General features: G+C 42.9%; 1 pseudogene; it reads right to left on the bottom strand.

Annotated features, from left to right (window-relative positions):
- Positions 1 to 2,476: 2,476 nt before the first annotated feature.
- On the bottom strand, positions 2,477 to 11,677 carry LOC120736096 (annotated as a pseudogene).
- Between the last annotated feature and the right edge of the window lie 649 nt (positions 11,678 to 12,326).

The raw sequence follows: 12,326 nt of genomic DNA, 5'->3' as shown, positions 1-12,326 counted from the left end.
GGTTCTTCTTCAGCTATCTGAGAATTTTTATGGGAAGTGTATTTTTCTGGTATTTTCTTAGCCTCATATATTTTTTAAAAAGCACATAAAAAGGAGGAAGCAGGGGAAATGGGTGAGGGTGAGCATCTGAGTGACTTTAATCCAAATTGCGATGCTTAGGCGACTTGACCCAGGCAGCTCTAAACGAGCAAAGCCTGCTTTCATAAAGACATAACAGTGTGAAAAAGTGTTCATCAATCCCTCCTTTCCTTTTCACATTTTGCTAGAAAAACGGAAAATTTATGCAGTAATTTACTGAAACGTGTATAAAAATACGTGGAGGCACAACACACTGCTCCAGTAATGTTTAGGTCCAGTCGTTACTGAAACATTGTGTTTTTCTAAATAATGGCATTCTATTCTATTCTATCTAGCTATGCTTTTCCTACATCTGCTGTGTCTTTGGGATTGTTGTCATGCTGAAAAATGAGGCCATTGTCATTAAGATGACCAATTTCCAGATGGTATTGCAGATGGAATAAACGAAGAATTCAAGTGCGTTTCATTAAAGCTGGTTTGACGGTTTGACCAGCTTTGATTATGACTGACATGCAGATACTTTAGGGTGTCTTCACTCATTCAGGAACCTTCCTAAACAAAGTTGACTTTTAGCAATGGTACTGCTACCTGGATGTAGGCCAGGCTTCTCTCAGAAGAGATGTTTGGTTTGCGAGTGCTTCTTCAGCTTGGGAATTAGCCAACTTCTGCTGATAAATGACCCACTCAGACTGAGGGTGATGGTTTCCTTTTTCTGTATTTGGTGCCAAATGGAAAAAATGGTATATAGGTTCACTATGAGGCAAAAAACAAACAAAAAACCCCAAACCACACGCAACAATGTATCACTTCCAGCGTGTTTTAAACGAAAAATCACAACGGATTATGTTTTCATCACAACTGTGTTCCAGCCAGGTGAGGAGAGCTACCTTCATCATGCTTCCCTAACCTATTAATCTCGGTTTCGTACACCTTTCAGCAAAAGAAGCATCACATTGAAGCTACTTTGAATGCATCGTGTACCTGAATATTGTTGCTTATTTGCTTGATGAATTACTTGCAAGATGACATGAAAAAACAAACAAAAAAACGGCATAATTTCCTGTGGTCGACTAATCCATTAAGCCTTCCGGGAGGCATGTAATCAGATAGAATCTAAGCTCTGTAGTGGTGCAGAGTGAGCATGTGCACAGAGCGCTATGTTAAAGTATAAAATATATCACATACCAAACGTGCCCCACATTCTAAGGTTTTCTTGGATCAATCCAGAATTTTCCATAAAATATTCTGAGCTCTCCTCACAGATTTATCTGCTTCCAACCACGGATTGAAATAACATGACTGAGCTTTAAGATGTTCTGGATTCAAAGCAACATCCCGGTGCATCACAGGTGTCTCTTTCAGCTTCTCCTACCACAGATTTGTTAACCGTTTGCACAAACCTTCACAGCCCTGCCAAGCATCCTTTGCTTATCCAGCAAAGCTCAGAAGCTGTCTCCTGCTAATTTATCCAGAAAGATGCACAACAACAGCGTGGAAGCAAGCTGCTGAATGCCGATGTTAGGCAGCCTACCAGCTCTTATTACAAAGTCTTCAGCAACATGTTATTTATTTCTGTATTTGATGTTCATTTTCTTGTTGGCTTTGATTAGAGCAGGGACGCAATAAACTACTTCCATTCTTCCTGAGTCAGTCTTGACTAAACAGTTTCTAAAATGTCAGGACACATACACCACCACCCGTCTTTCCAGTAATAAAAAAATGTAATGGCTCATAAGGCCAGAAAATCTTTAAAAGTAAGAGGCTGAAATTAGTCAATTATGCTAATTGTGAAATAAATATCATTTAAACAATCAGTTGATCATTTGGTTTCACCGACTGCTTCACTTCCTAGATATTCCATGATCAGCTGTAAGTGGGATTACTCCAAAGTGGAAGTTTTTAGGGTCACTGAGGGCTGAGCATATGCAGAGCACAGTGCGTAAAGGTGCCGACACTGCATGTTGCATTTAATTGTTTATAGATGCACTTGAGAGAGCATTGAAGTGACTCCAGAATTAAAATTACAGTTGACATTTTCAGGGTTTGCCATTGCTCTCAATTGGCTTTTTGCTAATTGAACGCTGTATACAATAAAGACAACAATATGTGACCGTTACGTGACAGAAGCCTGTGCATTTTCCTTTTACTGCTGATTGCTAAACAAAAATATTCATTAAAGTCCTAGAAGTAAAACCCGTGGCCCCTTTGGAGTGCACAAGAAATTCCATTATCCAGGAATTGTGGTGGTTTGGAAGCTTTCGCAACACTGGAAACTCATTTACAGTGTTTCTCCATGCACTGCATCCTAATATATATATATATATATATAAAAAACACCCGATATCACCCCCCGTTTTTTATTGAGCTGATTTTAAAAAACCACAAACAAATTTAAAGGTTCATTTTCACCCCACCTCTTTTTATTAAGCAAAGTATCAGAATGGACTGCAATTAGTTGTTTCACAACTAAAACAAAACCCAAAGATGACTGAGGGGATGTAAAGAACATTTTAGTACTGTTTGAAAGTACTTGCATCTACATCAGAGTATGAAAAGTAGGTGGGTAAAAATGCGACTCACATCTGTTACGTGCGTGTGCGCGCGCCGGATGACTGTGTGCCAGTGGATGTGACATTGTTGAGAGTAGTAAAACATAATGAAGTTAAGCAACCTTGTACTGAAAGTAGTTTAAAACCATCTCGGACTCCATGTGCTCGAGATGTGATAACTATGTCACAGCAATTAAAAAAATGTGTTATCAATGGTTACATAAAAATCAAGATAACTTAAAGCCATAATTTTTTTTTTTTTAAAAGTATATATTAGCCCTCAAAAATCAGCTGTCTATATGTTGAGCCGCCCAGTTGAAATTAATTAAAAACAAGACTGGCCTGAAGTAATGCAAAAACAAACTATTAGTAATGGACAAAAACTACAGAAAGCATGGTCCTAAACATTTTTTAACAAAACCTGCTTAAAAAAATTTAAATGGAAATCAAGACATACGGTAACCCGTGTAGCACTGTTTGCTAATTCTACCATTGGTCATATTTCTTTAAAAATAACATTCACAAGCATATCGAGTTAAATGATCTCTACGGTACATATCTGGAGAGTAAGATATAAAAAAATAAAGATGGAAAATAAATCGGCTCTCAGGAGAAAATTCCCCTGTTACCGATAACTCAAAAAAAAATCTTCTGTACATATCAGACTCTAAAAGATATATTTATATTTTGTCACCTCTTGTTAATGATTTACATCCAAAAATAAAATTAAATCTTCAGTCAGTCTTTTTAATCTTTTTTTTTAAAGTGATCAGTAGAAACAGCGGCTGGTGGGTCCTGCAACGTTACGATGCAGCGTGACAGTCGGGAGGTCAGTACTTCACACATGAACGACAACAGAACCAAAGTAGAAGCCGGTTCCTAACAAAGCTAGGACTACTGGTCGTCTTTACCACAGTGTTGGTGACTACGCCTCAGTTTTCTTTTCTTTTAGTTTTTACAGTGTCTCGTCATATCGTCCTGTCACAGCAGCATGGACTCCTGCATGGCAAACGCCTCCTGTGCGTGCCTGTAGTGTGGTCCTCCAAACAGCTGAGGAAGCTGTTGCCGTAACACAGGCTGCTGGTGCTGCTGCTGCTCTTGGAGTTGCGGTCGGTACTGACGCAGGGCGTCCGGGTTGTCGGGGAAGGTGAACTCTGCGAGGGGCGACATCTGCGCCTTCTGGAAGCTGGGCGAGCGAGGCATCCCACCTGGGGATGTAGGGGGCAACTCCTCCGTTGGCTCCCACTGGAGCCCATCTACACCCTGCTGAGCTGGCAGGTAGTGCGGGTTTGGCTCACCCCGCTGGTGTCCTTCGAACCTGTAGACCTGTGCTGTGGAGGTGAGCTGTTGCAGATAGATGGGGGTGGAGCTCCCTTGGTTGTCCAGCTCCGGGGGAGGCCTGGGGTTCCGAGGATTGCGGGCGCAGCTGTGCGTTGGCTGCCTGCGGTAGGTGGCGAAGGTGTTATTCATGAGGGTCTTGTCTGGGGAGAAGCTGTTGGGCTGTCGCTGGGTGGTGGCATACGCTCGTTCTCCATACAATGCACTGGGCGGTGCAGGATATCGGGAGGGCAGAGCATAGAGTCTGTTGTCCACGCTTTGGGTGGGATGTGGAATGGGGACCTCAGTAGTAGTCCTGCCTGGGGAGTGCTGATGAGGCGGGGTATGGAACTGGTTCTTTGGGTCAGGGTAGCCAGTCGGAACATTTACAGGACTGTTGTGAGGAAAACGAGGAGGAAGAGGCTGTCTGGCCATTCTGGGCCCGGGTGCCATGGAGACGACACTCCCAGACAGGCTGGACCCGTGGCTCGGGCTGCCCTGATGCAGGGCTGACACATTGTAGGGTATCTCATTACGAAAGGGCCTCAATCTGGACGGAGGCTTCTCAAGCTCCAGGATCTCGAAGTCCTGCTCCGGCAGCCCTGGTACATTATCATACTGGGAGGCATTGGAGCCTCGGTCGGTGCCGGGGGCGTAGCCCTTGGAGCGTGGCCGGCGGTGAGGCTGAGCGGTGTCATCTGGGCTGGAAGGAGCTGGCGATGGCCCTCGGCTCATCTGAATTTCCCGCAAAGCTTCTAGCTTTGTCTCGGAGGGTTTGACCCACCGGGGCCCAGGCATGTCTCTGCGGGAGCTAGAGGCTGCGTTGGAGTTGTGGTTGGCGATGGCGTGAGCCTTTCCTCCATCCACAGCGGTCATCTGTGGTGTTGGGGTGGGGGCTGACAGCGGTGTCGCCCCCCTCTCTGGTGTGGTGGAGGTGGATTGCTTTTGTGTCTCATTTGAGATTTCACCTGACCCCCTGGAGTGGGTTTCCCTTTTGTCCCCCTTGTGGTGACGGATCCGTTTCTCCAGCGATTCCCGGTGGGCTCGGCTCGGGGGCCGTCCGTCCCGCTGGGGGTCTGGTAGAGGACTTGGCTCCCTGGGGGGCTCGGCTGGCTCCGCGTGGCTTTGACCGTTGGCCACGTGGTTTGCTACGGCTATCTCAGGAGGAAGCTGCCCTAGAGGCTTCTTGGGAAACTCGTCCTCTTTACCTGTAAAAGATCGGAGGGGGAAAAAAAGGTGTAAACGCATTAGAACGCCATCAGGAAACAAAGGTGAGCGGTGATGACTGAACACACTGTGTGGCGCTGGTTCACATCTGATGACGTGTCACAAACGGGCACATGAATTCATGCAACAACACTGCCATAGAGAGTACAAAATAAAGGAGAATACACTCATGAAGACACATAATCACATATCCACAGGCAAAGAGTGGGAGGAGGATAGGGAAAAAAACATCAGAAATAATGTTTGATATAAATTCCCATCATGGGAGACTCAATTAGGAAGAGACACTCTACTGAGCGTGCTCTGAAATTATTAGTCTTTCTACATTTCATTAAACAGTACTCGGCTGCAGTAGTAGCTCCAGGCTTGAAAGGTCATACAGAAATATTTCTTGATTAATGAACCTTCTTAAATGCACTGAGACTTATAAGTACAACTATAAAAAGAGAGAGAGAGTACTCAGCTTCTACAACCAGTACAAGGTTTGACATTAGTACTCAAACTTGCTGCTTTACATCTGAAAGAAATGAGCAGAGCTGACAGGAACACACGGTGTGGGTTATGTGGGTGTTTTAAGGGAAAAAGTGATGACCAGAGTCAGGTCAGGACGACAGCAGCTGGAGGAAGAGGAAGCGCTGTGGGAGTTATCCAGGAAGTCGACTTATTGGACCTGCATCCACAGACTAAAGAGCGTGTGCGTGACGAAATTACCCACTGACCTCGGTCACTTTTGTTCCACCACAAACTGCTTAAAACCCACCGGGCGACAAAGTTAACGTCTTTCACTTATTGAATTTATTGTTTTAATTTAAAGAAATAGAAACTTGGGATTTTCTACAAATTTCAACTGATTCAATTTTTTTTCCTAACCAACTTTTCTGTTTTGTTTTCTTCGTTCATTTCCGTTCACGTTTATTAGACGAGCCAAAACACAATCATCTTTTTCATTCGTGCGTTTTATTAGATAACAAAATACAAATCAAACTTGTGTTTCTTCTGCTACTGCAAGACTACAGCCCTCAATCAAGAGGTTTATACAGTGCTGTGAAAAAGTGTTTGCCCCTTATTAATTCCATAGTTTTTTGCATATTTATCACACTTACATATTTCTGATATTGGAACAAATATCAATATAAGACAAAGATAAGGGAAGAATACAAAACGCAGTTTTTCATTTATTAAGGAGGAAAGACGTTATAAGCCCTTAACCCTAATAACTGCTTGTGCCACCCTTGGTAGCAACTGCAATCAAACTTTTGCAATTACTGACTACGTGTGTTTCACATTGCTGTGGAGGAATTTGGGCCCAGAATTGTTTTAATTCAGCCACACTGGAGGGTTTTCCAGCACAAACAGCCTGTTTAAGGTCAAAGCACATCAATCAGATTTGCGTTTAAGCTTTGACCCGGCCACTCCAAAGCCTTCATTTAGTTTTTTTTGAGCCATTCAATCACTGTCCTGCTCCAGGTCCAAAGTGCTTCAGGACACAAACTGATGGCTGGAGATTCTTCTTCAGGGTTTTGAATCTTAACTGAGGTAAGTAAGGCCTGCAGTTGTTCAGATTTTGTTTTAAGTGTCCTTTAACTTGTGTGATGCAAACAGAAAAGTGATGCCAGTGTAGTGAGCGATTGTTTTTTCCAGCATGACTGTAGAAATGCTGCTGTAGAGTCTTTTCACCTCACCTGCTGACAGGTCAGAGGCAAATAAAATTGCTCTTTCAAGTCAACACCCCTGTATTAAATGCCATTTCTGCAGTTGTTGGAAGCAATAAAGAACTCAGAGTACTGAGTAAATGACATGCTGTGGTGATTAAAACAAACTTAAATTAAGCCAAGTAAACACTCAGAATCATAAAACTGTCAAATCTCACAGTTCAGCCTATTCAGACACAAGGATGCAGATTAAAGTAGCCCTGCTGCACAGCAGCAGCACATGTGGCAGCAGATAGCTGTTAAAACATAAGCTTAACAAAAGCCTCCAGTGTTCAAAAAAAGGCCCATTATCTTGTCAGCAGGCAGGAAAGCGAACAGACTACTATTAAAGTTGTGTGGGCTCTGGAAGAAAGGAAAGCCCTTCCTCCTTCAGCTACAGCTGCTGTTATAGAGGTTTATATAGTGTGACGCAGGAGGAAAGCAACCACACAGGAACCTGGAAAAGACTGTGAAGACAGGGGTAGATGCATTGAGGACCTTTATCTAAATTTACGGCTGTGCCTTTAAGTAACATTAGCACAAATGCAAGGTTAATTTAGAAGATGAGGAATTTTGTCTCTAAAACTAAAGTTCTCCACACAGAGTCATGCAATACTTTTAGTTTCCCACCAGAGGGCGCCTTATATCATCAATTTTACATCTGCAGCCACATTGTAGTCCAACCAAAAAGGAGAAGGGGATCAAAAACTAAAGGTAAGAGATGAGCTAACCATTGAAGGACTCCAAATAAGCAGCAAAGCAAGTCTGAAATATTATGCTGGAAGATCAGTTTGTGACAGAAACAAAGAAAAATAAACCCGAGTGCTGCGGGACAGACAGGCGACAGACAGGACGGACTGACTGTGGGACAGATGGACAGAGACATGGAGAACGAAGGACCAGTCAGGATAGCCCACCGGTTGCTGTTGTAGGAGGGAATGTGGCCGCCGCTCACAGCCACACTTTTGTTGTTGTTGGCTTACATTGTTTGAAAGAAGAAGGGAGAGAAGGCAGATTAATGAGGAGACAGAGCAGGATTCGAAAAGCACAGTCAGCTGGCACATCTGGACCGGTGTTTGACTTTGTTGTGAACACGTATGTTTGATGTTCGCACTGCAGCCTGGCTGGACCGAAGTTGAGCTGGGTCAGACCTGGCTGGTCACAACGCCCTCTACCTACAGTAGGGGAGCTGGCTGTTGGTCACATGATCACAATAAAAGAGCTGGCTGATTGCAACTGACTGTACCAGTGTTTTTGAGGCATTTACCCAGTTTGAGCTTACATTGCATGTGTAGGGGTTAACTTAGGTTAGAACAACCTTAATGTGAGCACTTATCCCGGCTGAAGTTGGGTTATAGGGTAAGTAAATCCAGATAAGGGAAAGAAACCCTGGATATGTTACGCTTGCTTAGTGGTACAGAGCCCAGGCTGAGTGAGAACCTACATAGACACCAGTTAGTTTGTTTGTCAGGGCACCGACTAACTCTGACTAATGTGTCTATTTTTGTGTAGTTGTTTTTGTTTTTTCCCTTTCTTAGTGGTAGCTCACTCATCTTGTGGACTTCAGGTGGACCCTCAGAGGATCTTCATGTATGGATAGAGCCACGCTAGTACCAGCTTGGGTGTACGCTGATTCTTTGATTCCCTTTGGCCTCTTGATTGTGAACATCTCAAACAATTTTCTTACATTTTGCCACTAAATAGAACAATTAAGAAAAGTTGGAAGATGTTTCTATTTCCAAATTTATAGAACTAAATTGCTTTTTCTCCTGACCAACAGATGAAGTAGATCATAGATTGAGTGTACAGCGATATCCTCAAGAGTAAAAGCGTAAAATCTGACATTTGGCTTGGATTTGTTTGTCACATTTGCACTAAAAGGGCAATTGGAGGTGAGGTTTCTGGAATTGTTTGTGCATAGAGGAACTTTTGTCACTCTCCAACACAAGTTTAAAACCAACTGGAGATTGATTTACTTGAGAAGAGCAGACTTTTTGATAATTTATAGAAAATGGATTGTTTGGTGCAGAAGTACCTGGTGCGGGCAGCTCCAGCTTCGCCCTCCTGAGCTCTGTCATGGACGCCTGCAGCTGCTCGATCACAAAGTCGTCCTCGCAGAAGAAATCTTTGTCCAAAGTCACCTGCAGAAACTCCACCAGCTCCTCCATGGACAGCTTCATCAGGTGCTCTGCAGACACACACACACTCACACTGATGAGAAGTGTTGTGAGGGGTGAAATCAGCTGGTTTCAGTTTGTGGAGGAAACAGTCTTACTCTTGTGCAGTTTGAGGAGCGTGTAGGACATGGCAGGCAGCACTCTTTCACCCTCCAAGATATAGATGTCCCAGATCCTGAGGGTCAGTGTGAAGGGAGTCTGACCACGAGCAGAACGAAAAGTTAGACGATAAGTTACTGAAGAAGGCAATTTATCTATATTTTTGTGACTGTCAGCAGTTGCCGTGAAAAAAAAAAACACGAACTTAACCTCTTACTTTACTGGGAATTATTTTAAAGGAGCACTGATTACTCTAACTTACACAAAACATAATCGTAATCTTTTAAAACTCCTAAATACTGCATGCATGCTACGACCTCCAAAAGCAGCCGTAGCTTTGCACGTGCAGCAGACTCTGAGTCAGCGATGGTCAGTGTACAGTGCTGCTTTTTGTTGTGATTACCAGTCAAAAGGAAAAGAGAAGTGATATTAGTCGTCACAGCTTTCTTGTTGAAAAGGAGTGGGAAAATGTCCCGGCATGGTCTCGTCAGTCATTCCAAAAGCTTGTTTAGTCACTAAAGGCGATTGAGTCTTTGCAGCTTTTGGAACTCTTTTAAAACATATTTATATCATGCGGTTTGCCATGACTGCTGATCCTTTTATCCTCTTTAATATCCAATTTATTCATTTGTAACTTTTCATATTTGTTGCTTTCATTACGGTTCAGAGCTTTGTAACTTTGTTTGAAAGTCTTGGTTTTAAAGGTGCTTTATAATACAAATAAAGTAAAAATCCACCACTGACAGGCTCCTAAACCTCTCACATTCCTGGCGATTAAAAGATGTTTCCGGGCTGTCAGAAACAGTGTTGGGTTGGTTGGTTTTAATCATTGAATTGGAGCAGCTCATTGGCTGAAACCAAGTAGAGAAATCACAGCATTGGTTGTTAATAATAAAAAATTATTCAATAACTTCAGTTACTGATTGTTGGGTTTCTCTCTGCAGCATAAAGCACCTTGGATGGATGGATGGATTCACAATTATCCGGGCTTGGCATCAGGAGTACACTAGCTTATAAAGCCCTGAGGCTGGGAGTCATGAAACCCTTCACGTGTACAGGTGCCAACAACCTTATGATGGAAATACCCAGCTTATAAGTTAACCAAGTTACGTTGCTGCTCTTCTACATGTCTTCATAGATCCTTTTGAAGGTTGTGAGATCATATCTTGCTTGTAACTGCACTCACTCTGTCCAGAAAGCACTGGAAGAACCACTTCATGGTGTAGAGACTGGTGAACACCTCTTGGTTGTCCTGCAGCAAACAGAAAATGGTGACAGAGTGAGGATTAAGCAGCCACCTCTGAGGGATTAAAGGTTTCATTTCTGGCACTATGACTGGCTGGTACGTTATGCAGCACTTGCTTCATTATTAATTGTCACACAGGTCTCGTGTTTCTCACCAGGTGCTGTTTCAGTTTGGGCATCATCTTCTTGAGGATGCGGTCGTGGTGCTCCTGGAAACGCATCAGCTTCGGGAAACCAGGGACAAAAAACCCTGAAGGTGTGGAGAAAAGAGCCGTAACGATGATCATCCCTTAAACTCTGTATGTAAACTTACACATCTGTGCGTCCAGATGTTTAAAGTTAGATTCATGAGCTCACTGCAGCAGCATGCGTGCTGCTAATTTGTCCCGAGTGCTTCCTCAATGATGCCTTTCGCTGATAATTTTATCGCTTAACGCTTGATAAGACTGGAGGAGGTCCAGAGTGGCTCAAGGTCATTTCAGTGCAGAGACCAGAGTCAGTTAAACACTCTAAATGTCAAAAATGCAAATCTGGCAGCTGTGGTCAGAAGATTCGTGCCTTAACCTGACATAACAGATGGTTTGTCACCTTCTGAGCAGCTCTGTGGAAACAGGAAAAGGCCAGGCATGTTTTTTTAAAGAAGAACTTGGCAGATGATCTGAACCCTCTGTTGACAGCAATTTTAGGCCAGTAAATTCAACAACGTGGTGATTACACAAAGTGCAACGGACAATCAAAGTTTGTCTATGCTGAGGATTTTTGTAGTTTGACATCTGAACTCCACTTTAAGGAGTCAGCATGCAACACTCAGGCTGCAGGAGCTGTGCACACTGAATTCAGTACAAGCGGTCTGCACATCATGTGCAAGAAACTTCCCCTTTTTCTTTTCTTCTGCCACATTCAGTTACAGTTATCAGTTCTTGTTAGTTAACCATTAGTGGAGCAGCTGTACATTCCAGCTTCTGTGTTAGGAAGCTTTACTTGGCGATGACATGAGAACAAAAGAGTTGAAAGAGAAGATATAAATATGACCACAGGCTGCCACTTTGAGAACCCTGAGCCTTCAGAAACAGGTGCGCACGTTACCGTGCATGGCGTGCTTCTGCCCAGACAGCAGTTTGACGAGAGCCCAGAAGGCGTCCTCTTCAATTCATGTAGATCAGCAGCAGAGCTGTGATCTACGCCTCATGCCCTGGCAGTAGCCCACCTCCTGCAAACACACATCAATCAGCTGAGGGGAAACAACAACGGAGTCATTCTTTGCTTTACTTTTGTAAACTTGGCTTAACTTAATTTACATACAGTTCCTTTATTTGAGGTGAAACACTGAGATAGTTTATAGTGAGATAATTATTAAAGGATATACAAACTTTGATAAAGTAATATCTGTAAGTGCAGATAAGTCATCTCCATCCATTATAGAAATACTTTGGTGACCTAACAATAAATCTGTAGTTCAGCATTTTTCAGCCCTGCTTCATTATTATTACACACAAACTAACACCACTGTTATCACCATTAGACATATATTATTTTATTATGTTGAATCGAATGGCAAACTGTGGGTGTCAGGGTTCACTGTGATATTGTGATACTGGGACACTTGGAATGGTTTTCATTTTCCTTTAAACATTGCCCAATTATATATTTCACATCTGACATCTATATGTCGTCTACCTCTGAAATATGAGGGATCAAAAGTGTTGGAGAAAAAACTCTTAGCTTAGTTCACCCTGTGTGTTTCAGGAGGTTGTAACTCTGAAGAATTCACAGCACGAAGGTAAAACTGGAAAAGTTACTGTACTTCTTCTTCTTCCCTACTTCAGGGATGACAGTGAGTTGATAAAGTTGAATAATAATCAAGAATTATCTTTTTAAAGGAAGACTTATTTTAAACATCAGCGGGAAATGATTTCAACATTGGCAGTAGGGTAAATGTAATG

Source organism: Simochromis diagramma, unplaced genomic scaffold, assembly GCF_900408965.1.
Source record: "Simochromis diagramma unplaced genomic scaffold, fSimDia1.1 OVJJ01000816.1, whole genome shotgun sequence".
In the NCBI taxonomy this organism is placed as follows: Eukaryota; Metazoa; Chordata; class Actinopteri; order Cichliformes; family Cichlidae; genus Simochromis; species Simochromis diagramma.
The sequence above is the reverse complement of the archived record's forward strand: the minus strand, read 5'-3'. Positions and strand labels throughout refer to the sequence as shown.